Consider the following 27,136-nt stretch of genomic DNA (forward strand, 5'->3'; position numbering starts at 1 on the left):
TGGTGATTATGAATAATCACAGATAAATATACAAAATGACTAATTTATATTATTTAATATAAATATATATTTCCATATTTTTTTTAAATTTTAATTAATAAATTTAAATATATTTATCCGGTGATTATGCATAATTACCGGTGATCATTCATAATCATCAACAAATTTATTGAAGATTGTGAATAATTACTACTGGTGATTATGAATAATCCCTGGTAAATATGCAAAATGACTAGTTTATATTATTTAATATAAAATATATATTATCATATTTTTTTTCAGTAACCAGCCATAATATTTGTGAATGAAATTTCTTTAAAAACTGAAAATATTTTTAACGTATTTTATTTCCAGTAAAACGTTCCCATTTAAATATAATGACTTTGCAAAGAAAACAATTTACAAGGCATCTGGAGGACCCTTTCAACAATATGTAAATAGTTTTTTCAAATATTAATATATTTCAAATTATTATTTGTAAGTTATAAATGTTAAGTTTTGGTCTATGAAAAATAGTGCGTTATCTCAAAAATAAAAGGCACCATTCCATTCGATCCACAAGCTTATAATTTTCTATTAAAAGTTGTTTGAATGCAAATAATATTAGTTTAGTTTCTGTAAATTAATCATCAAATTTATAATGTCCATTATTATAAGCATATGGGGCATAATGTCACTTATAAATGAGCCTTATAATCTTTGCATATATAATAATTTAATATAGAAAAAATTGCCAAATAAAATAACAAAAGTGCAGGAGATGAATTAAAGAACCATAGGGAGTGGTCTTTCTGAAACTCTGGAATACTATCACTTAAAGGTGTTATCTCCCTCCCTCCATCACCAGCATAAAATTGTGGATAATGGAAAGGGCATGAAAGTTATAAGTTTTCTGATATTTACTTTCAATGTCTCATGCATGAGAGTTTTGTGCTTTGTAATGCAGTAAAGAAACTCTTTAGTTATGTATTAATTGCATGGCATTTATAAAAAAAAAAGATATAAAATAATTTATTATAGTAGCCTAGAGCCTAGTATTTCTGCTAAATTAAGAGATTATTTTTCGCCGATTATAAATTGATATGCTGTAAATACACAAGTATTAAAAAATCAAATATATATTTAGCACAGCTTTTTACCAAACAATTGAATACAAAATTCGATATATAGCTACAATTGAAGTAGCATTATCTTTTTTAAAAATTCGTCGGGAATTGTTATTTCTTGTCGAGAACTGTTACTTCGTATGAATGGAAAATGGGGAACACTCTTTTATTTCCTTCCCCTTTATTTTTATTAACTTTTGTTTTAATTTTATTTGCTTTATTGCAATTTAAAGTATTGTCATAACGCATGTACTTTAGAATGCAAAAATTCTTCAATCAAGATAGCCAGTTGTGTCAAAATACTTTGGCTTCTGTAATGTTGGCAGTAAAAGGTTACAAAAACTAAATTTTTACATGGTTCTCCTTAGTATAAAAACGCCAACCAGTGCAATGTTTTACTTGTTTGTTTATGAATGCTCAATGATCCACTCTTTTAGCTATAAAATTTGCTGGGTTGTTAAAAGGACGAAATTATAGAGTTAGAGTGTTCAGATTTAGATAAATTTTCTTTGCCTGAAACTGGTGTCTGAGAGAGACTTTCGAAAAGATTATGAAAGGATACATTAATTGAAACATTAAAAAAAAAACGTTTTCCGACCCAACATATCAGAAACATGTGACTTTGCATTCTTCCAATAATATTTATGTATCACAATAGATTATCACGTGCGGCCAGTGGCAACTGCCAGCTTGTCCGATGTTAAGTTGACACCCTTATATATGTATATGGAAGCATGAGTCCCCAGTGTATTGTGTGAAAGAAAGAAAGTGCGATAAAGGGAAAATCATGCTCTTGACGAAAAGTTTTAGAATTTCATTTGCCTTTAGAAAATAAATAAACAGAATAGACAGAAATAACATTTTTAATCCCTTCTAGGGCCGTGGGAAGTATGCTTCCCACCAAATTTATCAATCTTTGTATGTAATTATACAGGTTGGCATGAGTTCTGATACATTTTTTTTTAGAAAGACAGAAACTTAGATGCTTCGGTTCATTATCTAATACAAAATGATGTGTCTTGATTTGTTACTTAATTATTAATTAACCAAATTAATTAATTAATCACATTATCTAATAAGCTAAATGAATCCCTTTTCTTATTCTAATTTTAAGACTAAAAATATTTTAACATAATATGACTAGAAAAAAAGGGCCCTTTAAAGGGCTAATACACATACAACCTCCTGCCGAGGCTTGGCCCCAGTTACTTATTAGATTTTTATAACAGTCACCGTTCTTCGGTGAGATTGAAGGACTACTACTTTTTGCTATAGGAGTGTGTTTGTTCGTTGTACGAGATGACTATATGGCATGCTTTTTCCCTATTTTATTTTTTAACAGTTGGATTTTACCGTCTCGAAACTAATAGACAAGATAATTAGCCTTTCTAAAGTAAGCGAAAGTTTTCTTCGAACAGCCAAAATCCTTAAAAAGGTTCAAAAACATGATATATTTGATGACCAAAGCCACATTCGAAAACAAATTACAGCACGCGCATGCGGATCAGCGTTGTCATGCAACAACAACATTTTCTGCCATTTTTGGCCGTAAATGCTTTTTCCTCCAGAACATTAATTAAATTTATAATAACATTCAACTGTAACAGTTTGACTAAGTTCAAGAAATTCGTAGTAAATTACTCCTTTCCAATAGTATAGATAGATAGTAACACTTTTTGGATCAATCCACGCTTTTCTAGTTGAAAATTGTAGTACAAAACCAAGCCTTTATCATTTGAAAGGATTTCATGTAAAAAAAAGGATCCTTTCTTTTGAACCGAGAAAGTAAATACATGCTGATGTCGATTCTTCGGTTTAAGTTTTCTTCGGTCAGTTTCTGAAGAATTCATTTTCTTTCCTTTTTGCATCTTTCCCATCGCATTTAATCAAAGTGATATTGTTTGGAAAATAATCTTAACATTTCTGATAGATTATTTTGAATTTGATATGGACTTTCATCCAGTGAAACTAATTTTTATTTAATTATTGAAGGACTAAAATTTACATCATGAAATTTCCCAAACCACTTTCTTACTATTGAATTATCCCCAGAATGTTCACGTGAATTCGAATTACATTAATTTACGAGTTCAGAGAATGCAACAGAATAGAATGCAATGCTTAACCGCTACATATCGGCATCCATCGCTTTTAAAAATGGTACTCATGGGATGATATGACTAAAAATTACCGAAGGACTTATAAATGACCGAAAATTATTTAAAAAACATAACGATGATTAAACTACAGATATCTGAAATGGTTAATGAATTTGATGCGTTCAAGTATGTTAAACCAACCTGACAAAAATGTTTCTACTTGCTAACCTATTTTGCAGTTTTATAGAATTTTCTTTCTTTGTTGATTTTTCAGGCATTAAGATTCTATTTTTTCAAAATGGGTAGGATTTTTTATTAAATGCGATTTTATAAAACCCTTCTGATATTCACTTATATTTACAATTGACTTTAAAAGTGTGCAATGATGGAAAACTTTTACAGTGTGCCCCATTTTTAAATAGCTTCTACGAGAACATTTTTGTATTGATCGCATTTAAATATTTCCGATGAAAGTATTATTTAATTATTCTGATTTAAATATTAAATATTCATAGTACTATAAATAGATCTATGTAAGGCTTCTAAGATAGTACACATTATGTCTATCAAAACTTTAAAAAATTGCTTTATTAAAAATAAATGTTGACGTTTAAAAATAATTTGCTGCGGAAGCCATTAAAAAGGAAGCAACATAATTTATCTAGTTGAACTTTTACCAGTCATCAATCCTGGCTAACTAATATCTGGCGTCAGAAGCCTCTTGTAACAAATAAATGAATAACATAATCATCAATGAATAACTGAAATTGATGCAAGAAGAAACGTAAATCAAAAGCATGACTAAAAATTTAATCTGCCAAAATAATATATTACACTATCTAAAAAGTGAAGTTATTTGAAGAAATGAAAAAAGAAAAAAAATTACTAGAAAAGCAATGAAGATAGACTGCATTTTATTACAATAAAAGAGTTTTATGCCGAAAGAATTAAAATTGATTTTATACTAATATTTTTCAATGAAAAGAAATATTAAATTGCTGGTTTATGTAATAATAAATTTGATTTTTACAAAGATATTGTAAAAATTATGCTTAAAATATTTTTTTTAATTGCCAAAATTAAGAACAAAACAGAATGACAAATACTATTATTTAAAATACTGAAGAAAACTAAATGAATTCTTGCTGTAATACCTTTAAAAGGTGTATCACTTGTACATCTTACATTTTAAAGATTTTAACATCAAATAGTCTCCATGATAAAATATATAATGATAATCTTTATGAATTTTATAAAGTAGTCTGCACCCACTTAGTCACTCAAGTGCACAATGAAAAGCCACTTTTAAAGCTGGAGATCAAAACAATAAGTTAAGAAATTCATTGTCTGAGGAGAACATACCCTATGTATTGCTTTCGTAGGAAAAGGAATTATTAGGTAATTTAAAGGTGCAGAAATCCGGTTATTGCACATTTCTCTAGTGAACTAAATCTTTGTTGACGTGTTCTTAAAGGAGAGAACCACATATAATATATTTACTCATTTTTGAAATGTTTATCTTCTGTAATAAAAATAATTCTTTAAAAATATTGATAGTTGGATAGTTTGCATAGATAAGAAATTTCCTAAAATAACAATATATTTCTGAAAGAATTTATCAAAAACAAAGTTAAAATTTAGTATTCAATTATAATTATTTAGTATTTAATTATAATTTAGTATAATTTAATTAGTAATTTTTTTTAGATTTGGAATAAATCATGTTGATATATATATATATATATATATATATATTCAATCTAGCATGAAAATGTGCTGCATATTATACGTCTAATACAATTAGCGGTTAATCTTTTACTTTTGATTTTTAGAAGAGAGTTTATCCAAATAACTCTTGAAATACTGGAAGATTTAATAATTTTAATTTGTGATTAAACATAAAATTTGATTAGTTATTTAGTTGTTTAGTTATTAGTTATTAATTTTTTTTATTTATTCTAGTTAATTAGTTGCTATGACCTTTTTCAATCTAATATGTAAATAATCTTTTCTATAATTTCCAAGTATAACATTCTTTTCTCTTAAAAAAAAATCTGAACTATATATACAAAGCAAACCATTGTCTTACATTAAATAGTTTTTAATTCTAATTGTTATTGCTTGCTTTTTTATTGCTACTCATAATTGAAATTGCTACTCATAGTTTGAAATCAAACAGAAAACTGTTTGCAGATTCAAGCTTTGTTTCTCTTTGGAGCTTTGAATGAAAAGCTTCTTTATATATATATATATATATATATATATATATATATATATATATATATATATATATATATATATATATATATATATATTAACATTTATATATATATATATTAACATTAAAGTTTAACATTTCACCAATTTTCTTCAATATTTACTTTATGAAAAATTAATTCAGAAAAGATTATTGTAATTCAAGTAGAAAGAGAGGTACAAAATAATGATTAATAGGGAAATATAATGTACAAAATTAAAAAAATTAAAAAAAAAAAAACGTTATAGATACCAAAAATAAAAGCAGAAGTTCTATATTCAATTCTAATTAGATACAAATGAAATTATAAAAAAATATCTTTCCTCCTTCAAATAAAAGTTATTTTAAAATTTCTTTGGAGTCTAAATTTTGACTGCTTTTTCAGAAAGACATTTTAACAGAATAACATTCTGAAATCCTTTTGGTAAGCATTTCCTAGGAATAATTTATTTCAGTAAAGTATAATGGAAGCACTGTTATATGGAAAAAGAACGAGAAAAATTCGAATTGTCACTGTCTTCAAAGGAATAAAATTAACAAAATATCCAAAATTGAAATAAATTTTTATTTTTTTCTTACATTAAAAGGCTCTTTGGAAAAGAAAATTTTGCAAAATAAATGGAATGATATTTTACAAAAGAAAAGTTAAGATGTTTCCCTTATCAATACCTAATTTTTCCCCTTATCACCTTCGATCGCCTAGTTTTACATCTCACATGGATCTGTGCTTGTCTCAATGCATAAAAAAAATAATTCAAATAGTATATTTGCAATTTTGAAAAAAAAAAAATAAAGGAACTAAAATCAATGCCTGTTAAACTGTTTCGTGGAATCAGATTCCAAGCAAAATAAAAACGACTCTTATAAACTTACTCCACTTCCATTAAATAAAAACTGAAAAATATTAATTCCATATTTTTTTAAATAACTTGTGGGTGTTTTATCTACCTTTACAAAATAAAAATGGATCTTTGATGGCATTAGAAAAACAATAAAAAATTCATTAAACATGGAAGCTAATGTTTCATTTTGATAGTTGTATTTTTAAATGTATTTATATTAATGTCCATCTTTAAAATGCTTTCTTCTGTTTTTTACTTTCAAAAGTTTTTAAGGGAAAAGCCTCTTACAGTAATCGCCTTTACTTTCAAAAATCTAAGTACATCAAAAGCGAAAAGAAAAAGCCAAATTTTTTTCTGCTGAAATAATGGCTCTTTCAAGTATTTTATTAAAGTATTGTTTTTTAAATATAAAAAAAAATGTTATTTATTTCTACCAGATTAAGTTAAAACTATAAATGACCAAGAAAATTTTAGCATTACAAGATGTGAAAAAATATATTTTGACAAGAAAATATTACTAAATGTTTTGGGAATTTTTTTTTAAATATTGTATTGGCTTGCAAATCAAGTATGAAATTGTTTCTTAGGTAAAAAATGAATATATCGGAATTTTAATTTGAATATATCGGTTAAAAATATCAAAATTTTTAAGAACTTTTTATTTTTATTATTAGTCACTCATCATTCTGGCATCACTTAAAAGTTTAAAAAGTTGGATTTTGTATGATATTGAGGATTTTCTTATAGTATTTTTCTAATAAACGTTTGAAGCTTTGCTTAGTATTTTCCAACAATTTTGTTTTGAGATAATAGTAACTGATTTTTTTTTTTGTAAGCTTCCATTGCTATATAAATAAGACATATTATAATAATGAAATAAACATTGAATGAAGTGAGTTTAATATTTTTGCATGCATGAATGTATCAATTTCCTTTAAAATTTTCAGTAAGATGTAATAGCAGTTTTAATCCCTTCTTTAAGAATTTGAAGTTGTTAACAATAAACATAAGTCTCTTACTTCAAATATTTTTCACATTAACCTAAAAGTACAATTTTAGTATATTCAAATTAATCTAATCATGCACTTTTATAGTCTACTAGATGCTTTGATGATCAGCCAGGGTATATTGAACCTATTTAATTTCAGTCCGTTTAGATATGACTTGGTATTTACCATTCCTTCAAATAGTAAGATATTAATGCTGGGTCAATTTAACTGTTTTGTGCATTGTGTAACGCATTTAGTAACGCTATGATATTATAGGAAGACTAGTCCTATAATATCATAGCGTTACTAAACTCGCATATTGCCAGTTGGTCTATCTTTTTCTATAAAAGCTAAATAATAGTGCAATAAAAACGTAACTGTTCACCTCATCTATCTTCTAATTTAAACGATAATGTAATTTTACTTTTTTATTGAATGCCTCTATATATCTCTAGCTTTATCTTCTATATCTCTTCTATAGCTTTCAACAGAAGAAGAATTTAAAAATAAAATATATGATGAAATAGCTCAAATAGCTAAATTTCAAGGAAATAATGTAGTCTTTTATTGGAAATTAGGAAATTCCAGAAATATTTGTACTGTTATTGAATTGGTACCATTTCGAGTTCCGGTTCGTGCATGGTTTTTCTTCTTCTTCCGTGTTCTAGCTGTGAAGTGTGTGAATGTGCCCTCCCCCCCCCCCCCAGTAAAATGGGGTTGTGCAAGCGAAGTAGCTAAGTCGTACTCATGGCCCTAGTTGGCGCAGATGAAAAAAAAAAAAAAAAAAAAAAAAAGACGCTCTCTCAGCTTAAATCGCTGACAGATAACTGTGAGTGGACTTGTAAAGTGCCATAATATAACAACACAACACAGCATTTTCTGTAACCGTATGAAAAGATTATACATTATATAATATTTCTTACTAGATTATTATTATATATCGGGAATAATTTTTATGGTTTCTAAATAATGCAATTAAAAATATGCCCCAAAATCTTCAGTATATGTATGCGTATATGTGATGTGTGTGTAACTCATCCCAAAATCGGAAAAAAAAGATATATAAAGTGAAAAATGACTCCATATAGTTTTTCAAACAAAATTTATTATTTTCTTTGTCTGCTAATACATTTTCATATGCTCATTAAGCTCACACTAATTATATCAGTGGTGATGTTGGTCATGGCCAATAATATGGTTCAATCCTGTTTCGATGTCGTCGAATACATCTGTTAATAAAGGATACCAGATATTAATGATTTTTATTTTATGGTGCATTAAATTTAGACAGATAAATTCTTCATAACATTACGTAAAAATTAAAATTTTTCTGAATATTAAATAACAGGGAAAAAATTAAATAACATGATACAATTCTGCAAATTTAATAATAATTAAGCTTTTAATTTTACAATGCTTAAAATACCAAGTTTATTAAGAAACAAAAAATATATGTTTTATTGCAGTTTTTTTCTATATAATATATTCTTTCTCCCGTGTGATTTAATAATAAATATTTTTAATAAGTTTAAGTGGATACTATGTAAATGTATAATCATTTTAAAAATTAAAGATTAAATAAAAGTAGGTTTTACTTACTGGGATCAGCAGCAGCATAAGCTGAAAGAAGAAGGAAAATATTATATTAACATTTTTAGAGAAATAAAGATAGTTTAAAGGAAGAAATGTTAAATGCAGAATCAACATTATGAAATTATTGTTGACCCTTATCAATTTGTCTTGGACATTGCATTATCAGTCATATTGAATATGGTATTTAATATTTCAATTATCAATTAAATTTATAAACTGAAATTCATTATCATATTTTTATTAATTTTTTTTAGATTTTGAACTATTTTTAAAATTTTTAATAAATTATTTTAAATATATGAATTAAATGCGGAGAAAAAGATATGTTGATCGACTTGAACCAGCACGGAAATTAATTTTTCTATAAACTTTTCATCGATTTCAATCATATTGTTTTTAGGGAATAATTGTATGACATTGAAATTGAATCAATTGTCAATGAAGAAAAATTAATTTGGCATAAAAACAAATAAGTTGCTAATGCAAATGTATGTTTTTATATTTCATTTTGGTAAGTTAAAATATTTTATACAATTTTATTCTTTCAGAAATTATTTATAGGCTTTGTAAAATAATATTTTGTTCAGCATGGTTCATTCAACAATAATATTTTATATATCTCATGAAATCCCTCTCGAAAACTCCATGTCTAACTTGAAGTTTTAATGTTTTAATTACTTTTTTCGCAGTTTTACAAGCTCTAGATTCTATAAACTGGTATTAAGCGTTTCATTTATAAACAGAGTAGCTAATAATTATTGAAACAGATAGAGGAAAATCATAAGTAAAAATTCTGAATAATGTTACTAACTAATGAAAAAGATAAAAAATAATTATTAAGTTTAAATTCTGAATTTATTTTTTTTAAAAAAATTAATATATTATATATATATTGACTAAAGCATTCAATGCAATGGCACCTATCTACTTTCATTTGTTCCAGAGATGTTTTAAATCTGAATAAACCATATAGAAATCAATTCCTATCGTAACATAAAAGTTCATTAGCTCGAAATAAAAATTTTGGACTATTATATTTTTTTCACATTTTTGATTTATGTATTTATATATAAATTGAATTATCAAATACAATGTAGGGCAATTAAAAATTGCTCAATGTTACCTTTTGTATTGTTTTTTTAAGCATTTGGATTTTTTTGAGTATATAATTTTGTCCAGCAGTGATAATTTATCTCAAACCACAAAACAGAAAACATACACACAAAAAATCGATCATTACATTTTCTAGGTATTATAAATAATTTACAAAATAAATTTTTTTAAAGGAAATAAATATTATAGGAATTATAATTTTTCTTTTAGAAATTTTTTACTTATATAAGGTACCGTATTCACCTTTACGAAGATTGCGAAGAGTAGTATAAATAATGAATTAATTTGTAAATTTATTATATATTCTGTGAATTTTCTATGAATAAAATAGTTATCTGTAGATAATTCACAAAGATATTATCTAAAATAATAACAATTTTCTTTTCTCTTTCCTTGCGGAGGTTTCATGTCTAAATTCTCATTCTTGAGAAATATACACAAATGTTTTGCCTTTGGAGTTTTATATTTCAGCCTTCATTACTGTTAAGTATTCATAAGATTATTTAAATTAATATTAATATATAAGAAATATAATAAGAATTACCATTTTAATTTTAATTTTTGAACAAATGTGCACTTTTTCTTCTTTATAAATTTTACAGAATTAAATATCAGATTTTGGAAAGGGCATTTGAAAATACAAATTTCAAAATAATAGTGCCTACTATTTTTATTCTAATATTTCTTTAAATAAGATCATATACATAAGATAATTTAATTTACACCTAAATACATAAAATGAAACAAAACTTTGATCTTACGCTTTCTTATATAATAAAAATTTTGTTCCACCTACCAAGCAAGCCCAAGAAGGCAACAGCAGCAAGGACCTTAGAAAGCATTTCTACAGCTGAAAGTGGAAAAATTGCAAATTGCAGAGTGGATCAAGTGAATAGAGTGAATTGGTTCGAACGTTTGGCCTTTTTATACAGCTCGAACTACATAAACGAATATGGCCTGTTATGAAGAATACTTTTAAATCACTTAAAAAAATAAAGAAAATATCCGTAACTCGTCTTCACTAGAGTTATTTTATTCGAATAATATGACTGAATGATGGATGAATTTATTGGCTATATCATAAATTGCTACTATTATTTTAGTGTAAAATATGGAGTCCGTGGAAATTTATATTCATTTTATTATGCTTTTAGTACTGTAGTTGTTTGAAGTCGTGCTCACTTAAGAAGATAATGTATAATATTATTATAAATAAAACAGTATAATATGATTTTAAAACGTTTTATTAAAATAGTATTCAATGAATAAACTTTGATGCAGAGGCTTCACGTTTTCGAACTCTCTTTTAGACAGGCAGCGGAATTTTCCAGGCAGAGGAATAAAAATCATATTACCTTTATTTCCTTGCGCGTGCTATTAGATAATATTTCAATATCAGATATTGGAAAAATTTTAACATTATTTAAATGCTAAGGTATCCATTGTATTCAAAGTTATTTGACCATAGAGAGAATAGTCATAAGTAAGACAAACTATGTTAATTTTATATTAATTTACGTGCCTTAATTTATATTACCCAATTAAATACAATTATGTAGAGAAACGGCTCTTATTTATTATACGCAAGACATCAACATTAATTTCATTTGCGATTCTAAACAGATGCACCTAATAAAAGAATTAATTTAAATGAGGAAAAAAGGTGAGCTGTTTTTATGGCTTCTGATTGCCTTTCAACTTTTATATTATATTTTCATTACATAATTATTGTGAGGGCGCTGCGGAAGATGAGAATCAACGAGCGAACTGAAAGGAAGAGAAGAGTTGAACGGCGGGATAGATGGTACAAGAGGAGAGGGTAGATATGAGCTCGATGATGTCGTTCTTGTATTAAATTTTGTTAATTTCTTGTATTATATTGTTCTTGTCTCTTATGTCGTCCTATGTGAATGTCAATTAAATGTTGTTAAAGAATTAAATTTGGTGTCATACCAATTATTTTCGTTTACACTTGCTAATGAAAGGGCAGTTTCTGCCTTGCTTTTCTTTCCAGGCGCTGAATCGAAATTGAGAGAGCTCGCCGACATTTTGATGGCAGCGAACGGTATCTGGTTATTTAAGTCTTATATCTTTCTTGTTAATCCAAAAGGAAGTCGAGGTAACCCACTGAATACAGGTATGTGATGAGGGAAGTTAGACAGTAGCTAAAAGAATCAGGTAAGTTAAATGCTTACTAATTATGTGCCTATGTAAAGATATAGCTTTATTCCTTTCGGAATATAATTTGCAATTTTGTACCGTCAGGAATAATAGGTCTAAATATCACGTAAGTGATTTCCGGATTTTTAGTATCGTCTCTTAACATGTTGTTAATATATCTTTACAGCACAAATCAGTATTAATATGTATTAATTTATTATGATTCCGCCAGGAACTTTTATATGTTACGTCAGTGATATTACCGCGTCAATTCTTCTTATGATTCAATATACTTTACATCAGTAAAGTAAAAGGGAAAAAAAATAAATACGTTTTATTGTACCTTTTATAGAAATAATATTAAAGCATGTTGTATTAAAAATTTATTTCTATCAAGAAATGAACTGAACAATTGTTAACACTATCGTTTTGAAAGTGAGAATGCTGTCATAAATAAATATATTTCTTTTTGTAATAAATTCTATATTTTTATAAGAATAAAATTGATGTTCTTTAGATATATTTTTTTAAATATATAATAATGTAATTGTTCCATAAACACTATGACGAATTAATTCTTGGGTAATACAATAATAAGACTCTACGGATTTTTGTTTCACATGTTTTGATATTTATGTTCGTTTTTCAGATATTCTGGGCATTAAAGAATTTTTTTTTTTGATTTTTGTGATAAGCGATTTATTTAATTGAATTTTGTACTTGATAATTTTGTGTTCTAGTTGGAAAATAATTACCAGTAAATCTTTCGTTTCGGTTCCGAACTAAAGATATTTTTAAAATAATACTTTTCTAATTGATATGCGTATAACTGGATATTTTAACCGGTGTTCTGGATACTTTATTCTTATTTTATGAATCTTGTTAACAGCAGTTGGAGAAAAAAAAGAAAACAAGAAATAAGTAAAAGGAAAAAGTAGACCTTTGGGTTTTTTTATCATCTAATTTATTCCATTATTGATTTTTAATTATAAGAATATTTCTTTGAATATTATTAAAATATTTTATTTGCTGTTATTCGGGAAAGCGTTCTCAAACAAATAATTCTGGTTTAATATTTTAATAAAATAGATCTCATGTCTGCAGATGTAATGGAATAGATCGCAAGAATTCCAGAAGAATTTTTTTTTTTAAATTTTGAACAAATGAAGGGAATTTTGGTGAAGAAATTTAAATTGAATGCTGAGGGCGTTCGCCAGAAATTTCGTCAGAACCAAAGAAGTCCAGAGAAGAGTTGGAAAAATTTCGTTTATGAAGTTACAAAATTCTTTCAAGACTGGATAAGTGCTTTGAATGCCACGTATTTGGATGGGATGAAAGATTTGGTTATTACGGATCAAGTAAAGAAGAGAGTTCCGCAAGAAGTTCGTGACCATTTTGTTGACGTGAATGGGACATTTAAAAAACCTCAAGATTTAGCAGACGAGTATGAATGTGCTCGAAAAACTTATGGGAGACCATGAAATCCAAATCTCAAGAATCATCGACAAATAAATGTTAGAAGTAACGTCTTTAGCCGTGATAACAAAGACTATAATAGTAACCCTAAACCAATGAAGCAAGATAAGGGTTTATCACGGAATCAGTGCGAACCGAAAACCCAAAGTTTACTTGTTACTGTTGAGGAGCATATGGTAATGTAAAGAAATTCTGTCCACAACTTTTAAAAGCGAATTCAGATCAAGATAGTAGAATAAAAGCAAATGTTCATAGAACAGTTGTGGATTCAGAACAGGTCACAAAGGAAACGACAGTTATGTCTAAAGTGATGTCTCACAGACGACCTTCTCTTGATAAAGGCCTTTGTAATCTAGAAAAGATACGTATTAGTGTGAATGGAAAGCCTGGGACAGCTCTAGTTGATTCTGGCACTGAAATAAATGTAATCAGAAGAGATCTATTAGTGGATTTTCCTATTGAAGATAAAGCTTCATTTTTTATAAAAACTATTTTTGGTCCAGCTGAGAAATGTTCTCTTGTCCATGTTCCGATGGGTATCATCATCCATTAAAATTCTTAATTTAAAGAACTCCAAAAGTCCTAAATTAACTAGATGAATATTGGCTTTGCAACGATAGAGTTACAAATTTACTCATCATCCTGGAATCTTAAACAAAGACGCTAAAGCTTTATCTCGTCTTCAAACTAAACATTAATTCTTTTTTTTTTGTTTGTTAAAATTAGTTCTCAACATCCATTGCGTTAATGTTTATTGTGTTAATTTTTTTATTTCAACATATGTAAGCTATATTCTTATTTCGTTTAATTATTTTCCATATATCTATTCTTTTTTATTGAATATATGTATTCTATATTCTTATTTCGTTTAATTATTTTCCATATATCTATTCATTTTTATTCAATATATGTATTCTATATTCTTATTTCGTTTAATTATTTTCCATATATCTATTCATTTTTATTCAATATATGTATTCTATATTCTTATTTCATTAAATTATTTTTCTTGTATATTTGGAACTTTCATGGTTATTTCAATATATGTATAACATGTTCTTATTTTGTTTAGTTATTTTTTCACATATATTCAGAACTTTGTCCAACGAAATAAAAAAAAAGAAAAAAAACTTTTATCGTATGAAGGCCAGTTTTTCTCTTGGGGACGGCGTGTGAGGGCGTTGCGTAAGATGAGAATCAGCAGGAGAACTGAATGAAATAGAAGAGTTGAACGGCGGGAGAGACGATGCAAGAGGAGACGGTTGATGTTATGAGTTTGATGATGTTGTTCTTGTATTAAATTTTATTATATTATTCTTGTCTGTTATCTGTCGTCCTATGTGAATGTCAATTAAATGTTGTTCAAGAATTAAATTTGGTGTCATACCAATTATTTTCGTTTAGATTTGCTAATGAAAGGGGCAGTCTCTGGCTTGTTTTTCTTTCCAGGCGAGGAATCGAAAGAGAGAGAGCTCGACAGTGCCGACAATATTTTAATTTATAATTTCATCTATAATTCTTAATTTCTCTACATTTACGAATTATAAATTTGGGTATTAAATAATTATAAAATTTATATAAAGTTGTAGGTTTTAAATTAATTTTTTTCTTCTTTTGAATAAAAAGAAAATTTTATTCATTTTTTTTCACTTTTAGTTTAGAAATATTTTACATAAAACATTTTATTATATTTTAATATTTATATATTTTTTCATAAATATTCAATGTATTTTCCAAATGTTTGTTTAACTAAGTTCAGATGCACCAATTAAAAAGGTTTCAAGTTTAAAGAATTATTCAGAATACAGAATGTGTTTTTCAAAGGTTGATTAATAAATCCAAATTTGCAAATTAAATTATAACTAAGATTTTTGCCTTGTTGAATATTCCAAGAAAGGGGAGGAGGTTGCAATATTAGGGATCATTTTTTAAAACACAAAGTATCTAGAAAGATGTAAGTATTTCTATTCATTATTGAGAATTATAAAATGTTACTATTATTTATGTATTTCCTTGGAAATTGGTTTTATTCTAGAAAAGGAAAACTTGTGCCCACAAATCGAATTATATTGTGACTGTAATGCATTAAGTAATTATTACTATAAACTACTTAATTATAAAAATCATATTATCTGTACCCCTTGACTTAAATCTTCATATTGAACTAATAAAATGATTGTGAAATAAATACAAAATTTGATCACATTTTGTTATTCAAAAAATTCGAATCAAAGCAAGATTAGAAAAATGATATTTCTACAATAATTTTCATAAGAGATTAGACATTTCCACCCAAATCTGAATTCTTTTATTTGCGTATTTAAAGCATCAAGCAGCCCTTTCTCCTGATAGGTTATATGTCTGCAATTCTTTAAAAAAAATTCTTGTTTCTTTATAAAACTTAAATAACGAAAATATTATAATAATAAATTAATAGAAGTAAATTAGAAGTATTATTAATAACAATTAATAATAAATTAATGAATAATATAATTTTTCAATTTATATTATCTATTCATTTTCTGGAAGTCTTTTAGCTAATCATTTATAATAATATTTAACGAAATATAAATATTTCAAACTGAACAGATTGCAATTATATTATTTAAGTCATAATTTTCAAATTGTTTAAAAAAATGAAATATCTTTTATGGTAACATTACTAATTCATATTCAGAAAATACCTCAAAACTAAAATAATATTGTTAATTATATATTAATATTGATTTTCATAATTTATAGTTTTTTTAAACTTTTAGAATAGCAAAAATTATAAAATATATCACATGAATATCCAGGTAATGTGCTTTTGAATGAGTATAATTTAATTTCCATTGTGTTTTTAAAAAATCGTTTACTGATATTACACAAAAATGTGATGGATATTGGTTCGAAATTAATTTTTAATTGAATTCTTTCTGAATATTACTAGACATAATTCAAATTCTTTTGGCAAACTGATTACATTCTTTATTAAAGTTTTTTCCTGATTAATAATAACCTGAATGTTATTATTTCAGTTCATGAAATTTAACACAAATTTTGTTTGGCAAAGAAAAGAAAAAGATGTTGAATTTCATTTCATTTTAGTATTAGACATACGTGTCAGTTGTTAGAATACGTGTCAACTGTCAGTTTTCCTAAAGCTTTGAAAGTGTTTTTCTTATACTTTTTTTTAAGCTTTGAAAGTATTGTTCTTATACTTTTCTTAAGCTTTGAATGTATTTTTCCTAAGTTATACTAAAGCTTTGAAAGCATTATTTAAAATTCTTTTGGGAACTGATTACACTTTTCATTAAAGTATTTTCCCTGATTAATAAAAAACTGCATATTATTATTTCAGTTCATGAAATGTAACAAATATTTTGTTTGGCAAAGAAAAGAAAAAGATGTTGAATTTCTTTGCAGTTTAAAATTAGACATACGTGTCAGTTGTTAGAATGGGTATCAACAGCCAGGTTTTCTAAAGCTTTGAAAGTATTTTTCCTAAGATTTCCTAAAACTTCGTCAGTTTTTCTAAAGCTTTGAAAAAATTGGGATTTATGAAAAATGGAAAAAGTATTTTTGTGAAATCGTTTTTATTCTTAATCACTATTTCGAAGGAAAAAACGTCTACCTTTTTTTAGGCAAGGAATTATAATAAACAAAAGAGAAAAAAAAACTCTTGATAAAAATTTCAGAGATAATAAAAAAATAAAATTTTACTCTCTACTCTCATTTCCTTAAAGACTTTTCAGTCATTAAAGAAATAGTAAGGTTGAATGAAATAAGGGGAGAAATGCATTTCAAGCCGAAAATAGAAAAACATCATTTGCACTTAACACAATTTACAATATTAAAAAAACATAAACGTTTTTATGCCATTTTTTGGTTTCAGCACTTTTGCAGATTTTTTAAATCTTAGTTCGTGAGAAGTTTAAGTCAATCTCTCTTAAAAAATAATAAAACAATCTATGGAAACAGTGACAATTACTTACACAAACTTTACGTGGGAAATGAAGATGCAATTCTTAAATATTACTTTGCCGAAACCTTTTTTACTTTGAAAATTAAATCACAAGAAAGATATGTTAACTCTTATTATATAACAAGGCCAGTACTGTACTGTTTTTATAAATAGGTAGGTAGGTAGAAATGAAGATGCAATTCTTAAATATTATTTTGCAGAAACTTTTTTTTATTTTAAATGAATTAAATCGCAAGAAAAAAATGTTAACTCTTATTCTATAAAATGGTGAGTACTGTACAGTTTTTATAAATAGGCTATACATGTGGCACATAATAAAAGACTGCCTGCATGAAATCTGGGTTAAGCACCTAATGGTTAAAAGCTGCTTTGCATTTACTCAAGATAGATTCTCTATGAGGACGGGCATCATCATTAATAGAATCCAAATCTATTGAATGGTATTCCTATGACGAATATTACATTGAATGATATCCCTATGATGAATATAAGTTCGAAAATCAGAGGAAATACTTCAACAAATCAGTAAATTAGTATTACCCTTTAGTTTTTGAATGCACTTTCCATGTTATAGATAGGATGTACCTAGCGTGAATATGCATAATAAGTTAGATGATAAAGGAACTTGGATTCGTCGGAAAACACCTCACTAGTGTACTATTCTCGTGCTCATATATAATAGGTAATATATCTCTGTTCCAAGTTATATTGAGTAAAATGAGTAAAGTGACATCAGTAAAGCACATCTGATAGACCTTCAGATTTCTCATTTATTTGTTGACAAAATATCTTTAAAGTGAAAATATAAAAAGCAAATTGCTCAGTTACACATTTGGTGCAGTGTTCTGCTTGTTTTTTCTAGCAGTTACTCTAGAATTCCAAATATCTTATGACAGTGTAACCTGAGACATATAAAATTGTAAGCTGTTGAAAAGTCTACTTAAATTTCCATTCTCTTCCAATCTCTGACTTAGATTAACTAAGAACAAAGCCCATTTTAAATAAGTCCTGTTGTTACTTCTGAACATATTAGTTAAACTAAATTGAGGAACAAATATAATGTTGAAAAACTAAAATACACACACACATAAGCCTTGCATGTTTATCTTCCGCTGCAAATTGAATGATATGCATATAAGAATGTATTTTATGTTAAATATTTTGCAAACAAAAAAAAATATCTTCTGAAATGTCATTAAGATATATTTGTGAAAATTTTCAAGGACTAACTGATATTTCGAGTGAAAAATTGTGACTATTTTTTTAATCTTTACTTAGAAACAAATTATTGACTTTTTCACTCAAAAAATTTTATGTCTTATTTTGTACGATTATTATTAGTGTTTCATTTAAAAAAAACCCACTCTAAATAAATTAAAAAGAAAAGTTTATCAGTTACTTTATCAAAAAATCCAGAGTAATATGAGCACATATACCTTAAAAAAATTATGAAAGAGATATTACTCATTTATCCTGCGCTACAGTTTTGTTAAGATACGAAAATGGATACAAAAACCTTCGTAAAAATATCTTTTGAATGATCTGGTAACACCATATGTATTTTTCCTTTCGCTTTCCTTATACCATAAAATGGTGAATAATACTAATTCCAAGTCTAATTATCTAGAATAGTATCCTTTTACTTTGAAAAAGTGATTAAAGAATTCCAATGAATATTAATTAGCCTTTTACTGTTATGGATTAAGACGATTTATGTTCTTTTCTTTTACTTTTCATCGAAGATTGCAATTATTACCGTATTAATATTCATGAGCTAATTCTAAAGGCTTAAATTAGTTTAAAGATTAATTTCCCAGTTATTCTTCGTTTACTCTGTGCAGTTAAGGGCAGTAATAAAAACCTCTATTGTTATTATGAGTGCTGCAATAAGAATTTTGCACAAAATAATATTGTATAAAAGATTTTTAAACTGGTTAAAGTTTTGATAATTTATGTTCTTCAGAAAGTGCAATAAAAAGATCGTAGTTTGTAAATTTTGAACGAAAAATTAAAACTGATAACAATGTAAACGAGAGTCCTTTTCGTTGCTGAACTAAACAACACTTTTGTATATTGAATTTACTGACGTGAGAAAGTGGACGTGAGAAATTATTCTCTACGCATACTGTTTTGAGAAAGAATTTACGAATGCAGCATTTTGATTCTTGCACACAAGATAGACATATATACATGCACACAAGATAGACATATATACATGCACACAAGATAGACATATATACATGCACACAAGATAGACATATATACATGCACACAACATAGACATATATTCACATGCATACACATATATACATATATGCACATTATATATATTTATATACTAAATTTGTCAATTTTATTTTTCTCCGTAATAACCGCCTTTTCAGGGATACAGCACTTGTACGGGGAAGGCCTCAGATATATCCGAATCAATCTGTCGAATCTCGCATCTCCTAACATTAAAAAACCAAAACCTGGTTGTTTTGGATTTATTTCTAAAGATGGAACATACTCATTACAGGATATGTCATTTTATGGATAGAGATTATCATTTTCTGATTGTCCACAGTATCTGCATTATAATTGCAGCCTGAAGTATATTTTGTGCCGGCGTCCTGGCATAGTGGTAGCGTGTCATCCAGGCAATCAGAGTTCGGGCTCTGGTTTTGGCATGGTTGTTCTTCTGTGAGGTGTGTGAATGTGCCCCCCCCTACCTGTAAAATTTGGTTGTGTAAGCGAATGTGCCCATTATTATATACTGGGAATTATTTTCATGGTTATCTAAATAATACAATTAAAAATATGTCCCCAAAAATTAAGTATATGTATGTGTGTGTTGTGTGTGTACTCCATCTAAAAATCAGAAAAAAAGGAGAGATAAATTGAAAAATGACTCAAATAGTTTTTCAAACAAAACTTATTATTATTATCATTATTGTTTTTTGTTTGATAATACATTTTCATATGCCCATTAAGCTCAGCCTAATCACATCAGTGGTGAGTTTCGTCATGGCCCATAAGATGGTTCAATCCTGTCTCGATGTCGTCGAATACATCTGTTAATAAAGGAGACCAGATATAAATGATTTTTATTTTATAGTGCATTATATTTAGACAGATAAAGTTTTCATAACATTACGTGAAACTAAACATTTATTTAAATAGTGAGGAAAAAATTAAATAACAATATACAATCCTACAAATTCAATAATAATTAAGCTTTTAATTTTACAATGCTTAAAATACCAAGTTTATTAAGAAACAAAAATATATTTTATTGCAATTTTTTAACATATGATGTTTTATTCCTCCCGTGTGATTAAATAATAAATATCTTTAATAAGTTTTAGTGGATACTATTGGTATGTATAATCATCCCAAAAATTAAAGTTAAATGAAAGAAGGTTTTACTTACTGGGATCAGCAGCAGCATAAGCTGAAAGAAGAAAGAAAAAAAAAATTAAAATTAAATCTACAATTGCAAATTTCAAATTATCATGCGAGAACATTATTATTTTTTGAGTCATTATTTGTTTTAATTGATTGAAGTCTTTTACCAATTTAAACTGATTTGAAAGAAACATGAGACTTCACTATTGATCTCTCTCTCTCTCTATTTTTCTCTCTCTCTTTATATATAGATGTTTTTTTAAACTTTCATTTTCAGTTTTTCTAGCTGGCAAACAAAGGTTTGGAGCTCGACCTATTCTGAGATGAAATAACAGCTATGATGTCATAGTTCTCGTCAACTTTTTTAAAAACGCATCTGCTCTCAAGGAAGCATACGTAATAATAAAGCAATACTGGTAAAAGCAGGTCAACCTTTTACAAACGCATCTGCTTTCAAAAAAAGCATAAATAATAATAATGCAATACTAGTAAAAGCAGATAAAAAATATATGCCATTTAAAGATGATCATGAAAATTGCCATTTTTGCTTTATTCGTTGCCTACGCGATTTCAAGCTTCAATATTCATTGCCTACGCGATTTCGAGCTTCAAACCCCCTCACCAAAATAACATCATGTTCTCACGTGATAATAATATAGTGGCATTTTTCAAGTAGAAAAAATAGTTTAAAAAGAAATATAAAATGCATATTTAACATTATATTATTGTTTAATAAAAGGAATTTTGTTTTAATCATTGCATTATATGTCATGTTCTATAGATTGTTTAATATTTCAATTAACAGTTAAATTTATATACTGAAATTTATTATATTAAACCATTTAAAAAATATGAAGTAAATGCAGAGGAAAAGGTTGGTTGTCCAACTTGACATAGCAGGAAATTCATTTTTCTATACAATTTTTGTGGATTTCAATGATGTTAATTTTAAGAAATAGTTATATAACATTAAAACATAATCAATTATCGATGAAGAATGATTACGAACCAATAAGTTGCTAATGCAAATGCAAGTTTTTATATTTCATCTTGGTATTTTAAAATATTTTATGCAATATTCTAATTTTAGAAATGAATCTATAGGCTTTTTATAATAATATTTTGTTCAACATGATTGATATTTTATCTATATATATCATGAAATCCCTCTTGAGATATCCATGTCTTACTTGAAGTTTTGCGTTAATTACTTTTTTCGCAGTTTTACAAGTTCTAAATTCTATAACCAGGTATTAAGCGTTTCATTTAAAAATAATGTTACTAATTATTGAAACAGATAAAAGATAATTATAAGTTTAAATTCTGAATTTATTTTTTTTAAAAAATTAATAGATTATATAAATATTGATTAAAGCATTCAATGCAATGGCACCTATCTACTTTCCTTGGTTCCAGAGATGTTTCAAATGAGAAGAAACAATATAGAAAATGCAATATAGAAAACAATGTCAGAAAATCCGTCTTGGAAAAAAACCCATGTATTGACGTTTTAATGCATTAATTATTTTTTTCACAATTTTACTAGATTCTAAAAATTGCTATTAAGCTTTTCATTTAAAAATAATGTAACTAATTATTATTAAAACAGGTGGAGGAAAAGCATAGGTTTAAATTCGGAATTTATTTTTTTAAAAATTTAATCGATTTGATAAATATCGATTAAAGCATTCAGTTCAATGACACTTATCTACTTTCATCAATTCTAGGGATGTTTCAAATGTTTAAAAACAATATAGAGAACAAAGTCTAACCAAATATAAAAGTTCATTAGCTCGAAATGAAAATTTCGTACTCATATATTTTTCCCAATTTTGTTTTATGTATTTATATACAAATTGAAATCCAATACAATGTTGAGCTATTAAAAATTATTAAATGCTTCCTTTTCGTTTTTTGTTTTTAAATATTTGCATGGATCATTTTTGTTTATATAATTTTGTACAGTAGTGCTAACTTATCTACCCCCCCAAAAAAAAATCACACAAAAAATCGACTATTAAATCTTATTGATATTATAATTTAAATTACAGGTCTAAATTTTTAAAAAGGAAGTAAATAGAACTTGAAGTATAATTTTTCTTCTTGAAATTTATTTCCTATGTAGTGTAGCGTTCACCTTTACGAAGCTTGCCGAATAGCAGAATAAATAATGAATTAATTTGTATATTAAATAAATCTTCAGTAAAATTTCTATGAATAAAGAAGTTATCAATAAATAATCCACAAATATATTTTCTACAAATAACAACAGTTTTTTTTCCCTTGCGGAAGTGTCATGCCTAAAATATTCATTTTTGAGAAATAACCTAAAATTTTTGCTTTGTATTTTTTTATGTCTCAGCCTTTCTTACTATTAAATATTCATAAGATTCTTTAGATTAATATTAATGTATATGAAATGTATTTAGAATTAGCATTTTTCTTAACAATTTGTGAATAAATGGGCAGTTTGAAATTTTTTCATGTTTATAAAGTTTACGGAAAAAAGAAACTTATCAGGATTTTTTTTACAGTTTTGGAAAGAACACTTGAAGACAAAAATTTCTAAATATTTCTTTCTCCTTTTATTTTAGTACTTTTTTATACAAGTTTATTATTCAAGTATTTCTTTACATAAGTTTATTATTCTAATATTTCTTTAAATAGGATCATATACAGAACATAATTTAAATTTAGACCTAAATGCATCAAATGAAACAAAACTTTACAAAAGGAAGAAATATCAGATTTCGGAAAGGGCATTTGAAAATACAAATTTCTAAATAAAATTGACTACTATTTTTATTCTAATATTTCTTTAAATGAGATCATATACAAAAGGTAATTTAATTTACATCTAAATACATAAAATGAAACAAAACTTTGATCTTACGCTTTCTTATATAATAAAAATTTTGTTCTACCTACCAAGCAAGCCCAAGAAGGCAACAGCGGCAAGGACCTTAGAAAGCATTTCTACAACTGAAAGTGGAAAAATTGCAAATTGCAGAGTGGACCAAGTGAATAGAGTGAATTGGTTCGAAAGTTTGGACTTTTTATACAACTCAAACTACATAAACGACTATAGAATGTTACGAAGGATACTTTAAAATCACTTTAAAAAAAATATCAGTAACTCGTCTTCACTGGTGTTATTTTATTCGAATAATATGACTGAATGATTGATAGCTTTATTGGTTATATCATAAATTGCCACTTTTATTTTAATGTAAAATACTGAAGCCATGGAAATTTATATTCCTTTTATTATGATTTTAATACAGTAGCTGTTTGAAGCCTTCCTCATTTAAGAAGATGATAACTAATATTATTATAAAAAAATCAATATATGATTTAATAACATTTTATTAAAATAGCATTCTAGGAATAAAAATCATCGATTGACGTTTATATAACACAAAAAATAGTTTAAATGAAATACGGTTAACTTTGTTACTTTGGTTTTTATTATATTTGAGACAACTTTATTAGAATAGAGCAGGTAACAGTTTTACTGTATCTTTTATTAGAAATCTAAGCATCTCTAACTTTGATGCAGAAGTTTCACGTTTTCAAACTAGCTTTTAGACAGGCATCGAAATCTTTCAGGTAGAGGTGTAAAAATCATTTTACCTTTATTTTCTTGAGCATGCTTTTAGATATCATTTCAATATGAAATATTAGAAAAAAAAATTAACACTATTTAAATGTTTATATTTTTCATTGTATTCTAAGTTCTTTGACTATAGAGAGAATAATTATAAGTAAGATAAACTTTGTTAATTTTATATTAATTTTCTCGCATTAATTTGTATTCTGAGATATTTTGGCCATCCATCCAATAAAATATAATTATATAGCAAAATAGCTTTTATTTATTATACACAAGACATCAACAATGATTTCCTTTATGATTCTAAGCATATGAATTGAAAAACAATTAATAATTTAAATGAAAGAAAAATGTAAACTGTTTTCATGGCTTCTGATTACCTTGCATATTTTATATTATACTTTCGTTATATAATTATGTTTCAAATTTTGATCTTGAATTTTTACTTTTTCATTTCTCTGCAATTACACTTTATTAATCTGGGTATTACGTAATTTTAAAATTCAAATGCAGTTCTATTTTTTTAAATCTTAAACAAATTTTGCTTTTGAAAGCAGATAAAAGATGCTTTTATTTTTTTCAATTTAAGTTTAGAAATCTTTCAAATATTTATCATAAATATTGAATGTATTTTTCAAGAGAGTAAATTAGTAAAAGTAAAATAGTACTTCGAAATTTGCAAATTAAATGATGATTTACATTTTTCGCTTGCTGAATATTCCAATTTTTTAATTGAAATATCAGGAATAATTTTTCAAAATTACAAATTATATGGAAAAATGTACTTACTTGTATTCAATATTGAGTATTGTAAAATGCTAATGATTACTTACGTATTTCCTTAGATTTTTTTTAATTTGACAAAAGAAAAACTAATCTTCAAAATTGAATTACATGGACTGTAATGGAGACAGTTCAATAAATTTATTGCATTCAACAATCATTACTATAAAATTTTATAAAAATCATAGGATCTTTACTGAGTGACTTATTTCTTCATATTGAACTAATAAAAAGATAGTGAAAGAAAATAAAAGTTTGATCACATCTTGTTATTCAAAAAATTCGAATCAAAGCAAGATTAGCAAAATGATATTTCTACAATAATTTGTATAAGAGATTAGCAATTTCAACCAAAATCTGAATTCTTTTATGTGCATATTTAAAGCACCAAGCAATCATTTCTCCTGATAGGTTAAATATCTATAATGCTTTAAAAAATTAAAAAGTTATTACTTTCTTATTAATGAAACAGAATTTATATTATTTATTTATTTTCCCAATTTATATTATTTATTTATTACCAATCATTTTCCGAATCATTTGTCATGATATTTAAGGTAATATGACTTTTTATAACTAAATGGATTGTAGGTACATTAATTAAGTCATCATTTTCAAATTATTTCAATAAAAATGAAATCGTATGCTCTTTATTTTTTACAATTATATTTTTATCATGCTGGTTTGAATCAGATTATTATATTTCCTAATTCAATTCCTTTTCTTGTTGACATGTCTTTTTTATAAAATAAAATTATAAAATATAGTTTATATAAATAAAACCATATAAAATTTATTTTTGTTAATTTTATTTTTATCATGATTTGTTTTATTCGGATTATTATATTCCTAAGTTCAGATCCTCATACTTTTTACATAGCAACGTTTATAATTTATATTCAAAAGATATCTCAAAATTAAAATAATATTATTTTTCATATATTAATAATAATTTTTCACAATTTATATCTATATATATATTTAAATTTAGAATTGCTAAAATTATCAAATATGCTCAACCAGGCAATATGCTAGAAGGAAGATAATTTAATTTCCACTATATTTTTAAAATGCTTCTTATTGATATCACACAACAATTTGAAAGATACTGGTCCCAAATTAATTTTTTAATCTTAAATTATTTCTGATTATTTATTAGACATCATTTCAAATTCTTTTGGCAAATGATTACACTTTTTATTAAAGTAATTTTCCTGATTAATAAAAAATTACGTTATTATTTCAGTTTATGAAATTTAACTTAAATTTTCTTTGACAAAGAAAAGGAAAAGATGACGAAATTATTTGCAGTTTTCTAAATCTTTGAAAGCATTATCTGAAATCCTTTTGACATCTGTTTACACTTTTTATTAAAGTACTTTTCCATATAATTAAAAAAGCTTCATGATATTATTTCAGTTCATGAAATTGTACTTGCATCTTAATCTTAGACATGAGTGTCAGTTATTAGAATACGTGGCAATTGTCGGGTTTCCTAAAACTTTGAAAGTATTTTTCCAAAGCTATCCTAAAGCTATGTCGGGTTTCCTACAGCTTTGAAAGCATTATTTCAAATTCTTTTGGCAACTGATTATACTTTTTATGAAAGTATTTTTCCTGATAAATAAAAAAACTGCATGTTATTATTTCAATTCATGAAATTTAACAAAAATTTTGCTTGGCAAAGAAAAGAAATAGATGTTGAATTTCTTTGCAGCTTAGTATTAGACATATGTGTAAGTTGCTAGAAT

General features: G+C 26.1%; 2 long non-coding RNA genes across 2 annotated transcripts; both read right to left on the reverse strand.

Moving 5' to 3' along the window:
- Positions 1 to 8,390: 8,390 nt before the first annotated feature.
- On the reverse strand, positions 8,391 to 10,951 carry LOC129961743 (uncharacterized). Its single transcript, XR_008783821.1, has 3 exons — positions 10,796 to 10,951; positions 8,893 to 8,913; positions 8,391 to 8,522 (listed from the first exon to the last, which is right to left on the reverse strand). It is a non-coding gene; the product is annotated as an uncharacterized LOC129961743 (long non-coding RNA).
- A 9,587-nt stretch (positions 10,952 to 20,538) lies between these two features.
- On the reverse strand, positions 20,539 to 24,041 carry LOC129991842 (uncharacterized). Its single transcript, XR_008785841.1, has 3 exons — positions 23,918 to 24,041; positions 21,015 to 21,035; positions 20,539 to 20,655 (listed from the first exon to the last, which is right to left on the reverse strand). It is a non-coding gene; the product is annotated as an uncharacterized LOC129991842 (long non-coding RNA).
- Positions 24,042 to 27,136: the final 3,095 nt, after the last annotated feature.

This window comes from Argiope bruennichi, chromosome 2, assembly GCF_947563725.1.
Source record: "Argiope bruennichi chromosome 2, qqArgBrue1.1, whole genome shotgun sequence".
Taxonomy (NCBI): domain Eukaryota; kingdom Metazoa; phylum Arthropoda; class Arachnida; order Araneae; family Araneidae; genus Argiope; species Argiope bruennichi.